The following is a 5,534-nucleotide window of genomic DNA, read 5'->3' as shown; positions in this document are numbered from 1 at the left end:
ACCTTGGTAATTTATATTTTTGTAGCTATTCATCCATTTCCATTGTCAAATTGATTGGCATATAAGTGGGCAAAACAGCTCCTAACAATTATCTTAATTTCCTATTCATAGGTAGTGAATTCACCCCTTTCATTTTTGATATTAGTAATTTGGTTTTCTTTTTTTCTTTTGAAAAGTCAAATTAACCAATGGTTTATTTTTTATTGTTTTTTCCATAAAATTAACTTCTAGTTTTACTTATTATTTCAATGATTTTATTACTTTTGATTTTATTAATATCTTCTTTGATTTTTGGGATCTCTAATTTGATGTTTAATATAGGATTTTTAATTTGTTCTTTTTCTAGTTTTTTTAGTTGTATGTCCAATTCATTTATTTGATTTTTCTCTGATTGATGTATGCAACTAGAGATATAAAATTTCTCCTAAATACTGCTTTGGCTACATCCCAGAAATTTTGATATGTTATCTCAATGTTGTCATTTTCTTGAATGAAATTATCAATTGTATGATTTGTTCTTTGACCATCTTATTTTTTAGGATTAGATTATTTAATTTCCAACTAATTTTTAGTCTCTCCGTTGTCCATTATTGAATGTAATTTTATTGCGTTATGATCTGAAAAGGATACATTTACTATTTCTGCTTTTCTGCATTTGGTTGTGAGTTTCTTATGTCCTAATACATGGCAATTTTTTGTGTAGGTGCCATGTACTGCTGAGAAAAGGTATATTCCTTTCTATTCCCATTCAATTTTCTCCAGAGATCTATCTTATCTAATTCTCAGGTCTACTAGACTTTGTATTGTCTATAAGTGTGCACACATTCTATGTACCAATAGTCAATGGAATCATCTTTACAAAAGTTTTTGTACTTTTTTGTGTTTTGACCACAAGGTGGGATCCCTGCCTATCATGGTAAGCAGGCCATGGTTGGGTGGAGCAGAAAATTTTTAGAGCACCTTTTATATCTCCTTCCTCACACCATGAAGTAAGTAGTACAATCCTTAAAAATTTCTGCTCAGACACCCAGGGGGCTGCTGAATTCCACTGCTTCTTCCTGAGCTGCCTGTGTGCAGGATTGTGACTATGGTTCCAAGTTTATATGCACCTGCTTTTTTGTCACTTGCATGTTGCCACAGGACTTTGAGATAGATAAAAATGGTAAAATGGTATGGGTGATGTCTTTTTATTTGTGTGTAAATTGGATTTAGGTGAGGCAGAGTTGCTCAAAGTCATGGGCATCACTCTCTCTTCCAGAGTCATCAATGTCCAGTGGCAAGACAAAGTCAAGATGATGGGTGATGGGTCTAAGCTCTAAGTACTCCACAGCACCTGCATCAGTCACTTTCTTGGCCTGTTGGAACAAATTGTTTCCATTTGCCTGTTCTGCCTTGAGAAGTTTTCAGATATATGGAGGAGACACCCAAGTTATCCTCGATTTGGTTTAACCTATCTGCCAAAATGTTTTATTAGGGTGTGGCCATTGTGCATGTGCAGTGCATTGTGCACAGCTTCTTGCAACCACACATGAGAGTTGGGTGAATCAGGTGGACACCAAAGGTGGAAAGCAGTCCTCACCAGAGGTACTAGTCCTGTGTATTTGTACAAACATATGTACAAAATATACATATATAAAACTATCTATATCTGTAGAGATATATATCTGTATCTATCATCTATCTATCTATCTATCTATCTATCTATCTATCTATCTATCTATCTATCTATGAGAATCAATATTGTAAACAGGAAGAACATATGACCTAGGTTAAAATGGCTCTTTTTGAGCAAGCCACTTAACATCTTGATCTCACTTTCTTCTTTTATAAAACAAAGAAATTGACATAAGGTTTCATCTGGCTCTAAAATTATGAAGTTCTTCCTCATAGCTTTCATGCTAGAAAATGAAAACAATACCCATGGTGAGTGGTATAGATATATCAGCCCTTTCCTTACTCTAAGAAGTTTTATTCTCTAAATAGCCTCATGACAATACTGAGGCCACATAAGCCATTTTGGAAAAAAAATTAATACAAATATTATAATTTTTCCAGACAAAAATTTCAACATGTACAATACTTTGGGTTGCTATGTGGGAATAAGTATAGGATTTAGTATTTAGAAAAGGTAGCTCATAGACAAAGTAGAAAAGTACGTAGAATAATTGGCCACATCCCTTTCTAAATGAGATATGGATAGAATGTTGTATTCTAAGGATCATTATGTTTTTGTCTCTGTCTTGCAGGATGGGAAATGATAGAAAATCTTGTCTCTGGACCAATAATTGTTGCTAGACCAATATATTAGCTAAAAAAAAAGTTATGTAGGAGGGCTTGTTTGGATCAAATCAAAGGAGAAGGATAAATCCTTTCTAGTTACTTTAAAAGGGGAGAAAAATACCCCTTAATAAATGGATTCACAGGTGTAATATCTATTCTTATAGTTTCTCGAAAATATTTCAGCAAAAGGAATTTTATGTAGATGTCAGAATGTGAATTAACCTTCATATCAAGCAAGGTATCCCAGAACAGGAAAAGGACAGAGCTTTACAGAGTCAAATTGCATCAAACAATCATTTTGTCTAGGGATGTACCTCTTAAAAGAAAATTTATTTTTATTATGGGCAATAAGAATAGATGTTTCACTATACAAAGAAGAACAAAAAAGTTTTGCATATGAAGTTGTGACTGGGTTAAACACAGTTTTTAAGTACAGAATACATTTGCCTCGATAATATGGCACCACTTGTCTGTGTTTCCTTTTGAAATTTCTTCTAATTTCTGTGTATTTAAAATAATGTTTCATTAGGTCTCCCTTTTCCCTCCCTTCCTTCCTTCTTTCTCTCTCCCCTCCCCCTCCTCCCTCTTCTCCTTCCCTTCCTCCCCTTCACTATCACTGAATCATTCATTCTTAGTGGAATTACAAACTTGACTTTTTTTTTTTGAGATCAGTTTGGCAGTGTGTAGTAAAAGGTGAAAATATATTCTTACCCTTTGATTCAATTACTTCCTACCTCACAGTTTTCCCCTCTTCCTCATATAAGAACTTTCAATTGTAACAAATAAGGATAGTAAGCAAAAGAAGTTCACACATTAGTCATGTCTAAAACTATGTCCCATTTGACACTTATAGTCAGAAGAATGATTCAACATCAGTCTTCTGGAGTCATGATTAGGTATACTGAAAAGAGTTCTTGTCTTTCAAAGTGGTTTTTCTTTATATTATTGTGGTTATTGTATACATTGTTCAAAACTAGTTCTGCTCACTTTACTCTGAGGTAAAGCTGTGGTATATGATGGTGATGGAATATTATTGTGCTATAAGCAATGACAAGCCGGATGATTTCAGAAAGACCTGGAAAGACTTGTATAAAATGATGAATAGTGAAATGAGCAGAACCAAGAGAACATTGTGCAGAGACAGCAATATTGTTTGATGAAGAACTGTGAAAGATTTAACTATTTTCAACAATACAATGATCCAAGACAATCCCAAAGGACTATTGATGAAACATACTATCCACCTCCAAAGAAAGAACTGATATTGATGGAACAGACTGAAGCATGCTATTTTTAACTTTCTTCTATTTTTTCTTTTAATCAAGTTTTCTTATACAAAATAACAAATACAGTTTTTTTTCCCTAATCATACTTATATAACCTATATCTGATTGCTTTCCGCCTCAGGGAAGGGGGAGGGAAGGGAATGAGGATTAAAAATTGGAACCCAAACCTATAAATAAAAATGTTTATGACTTTAAAAAAATTTTTAAAAAAAGAAAGAAAGGAAGACCTCAACATCATGCCATATGAAGATAAGTTGAAGGAAGCAGGGTTAGTCTTTAGAAGAGAAGATTAAGGACCAATAGAATCTTTAAATTGAAAAAAAAAAGGTTCTTTTTTTTTTTTTTAACATCAACTTCATTTCCAAATGAAGAGAAGGAACATGTAGCTAGAGGAGTCTCAAAATGAATGTGGGCAAGAGCCAGATTAAAATGTAATTGGGGGCAGCTAGGTGGCGCAATGGATAGAGCACTGGCCCTGGAGTCAGGAGGACCTGAGTGCAAATCCAGCCTCAGACACTTAACACTTACTAGCTGTGTGACCCTGGGCAAGTCACTTAACCCCAATTGCCTCACCAAAAACAAACAAACAAACATGTAATTGGGAAATGTCTAACAAAAAAAAATTAAAATAATGTGAATTTGTGCTTTTTCTAAGTCAATATTTGGCCTGCAGATTGTTTCTATTTGAATTGGAGACCACTCATTTTTTCTCACCCCCTCATTTGACAGATGGGAAACCTGAGCCTCGAGGAGGTGAGGCATAAGTATTCTGTTCAGCCTTTTTTTCTTTTTTTTTGAGCCATAAGTATTCTACATAGGCAATAAGTGATAGAACCGACATCTGAAATCACATTTTCTGTATCTATATCTTATTCTTTAAAACTGTTGTTTAGCCTACATAAAGATAGATTCAGAACAATTAAATATAAAATGTTTCTATTTACCAAATTAATTTATAGATTTAATGTGATAACAAAGTACCTAGGCTGCTTCATAGAATTAGATAGAGCCAAAATAAAATTTACATTGCCAAGTAGTTGGCAGAGGTGATCAAGGTGAAGGTTGAAGGAAGGAGAATTGATGAAGGAAGATTTCAAAGCATATTATCATCAGTAGGAATTATGGGAACTGGATCAAAAATAGAAAAAGGTCAGTGGAGATAAATTAGGTACACTAAATTAGAAAATAAGCCAGGAACTAGCAATTGATAAGGCCAAGACTTAAAAAAGCCATAAAAGAGTGGAATTATTGTTCAATAAATGCTGTTGGAAAATAACAATAGCTGTGTTTTATACCCACACCCACACCCACACCCACAGACATTATATACATATATGTGTATATATATATATATATATATATATATATGTTTACTTGTTCACATTATATAACAAACTATAATAAATTTTACTTACATCACTAGAGGGAACTAGGAACTTAAATACTGAGGTATTTAAGAACGCCTTGAAATACCAACTTGTCTCAATTGAGATAGCGCATTTTTTTTTATCCATAAGGTGAGAGAGAGAGGAGAGAATTAATATTTTTGTTTCAAAATAAATTTGTCATATTTCTTGTGCCTATTGACATGTCTAATTCTTCTAGTGTTAAAATAAAATCATAACAAATCTGCAAAATATAATATAATTATCTCAATTATAGAGAAAAAACATTTTTATTATATGAATACAAGAAATTATTCTATAAATGAAAAACCAAGTAGATTAAGAGTGTCTTTTTTAAAAATATTTTTTGAGTGTCTTTTCTTCAGACTGTGATATGAAGTAAAATGAAATATGTAGAGCTATCCATTCCATTCTTCTATATTTTAGACAAATACTGCAAATGGACAATTAGTTGGGCCTAGAATTAGACCAGAGAAATATGTTGGATTCCCTTTGGGAAATTTCACTGGTCTTTTAATGAACCTAGACTTATCCCTAAAATAAAGGTCTATCATTTTAAAAA

Source organism: Dromiciops gliroides, chromosome 6 (assembly GCF_019393635.1).
Source record: "Dromiciops gliroides isolate mDroGli1 chromosome 6, mDroGli1.pri, whole genome shotgun sequence".
Taxonomy (NCBI): Eukaryota; Metazoa; Chordata; class Mammalia; order Microbiotheria; family Microbiotheriidae; genus Dromiciops; species Dromiciops gliroides.
The sequence above is the reverse complement of the archived record's forward strand: the minus strand, read 5'-3'. Positions refer to the sequence as shown.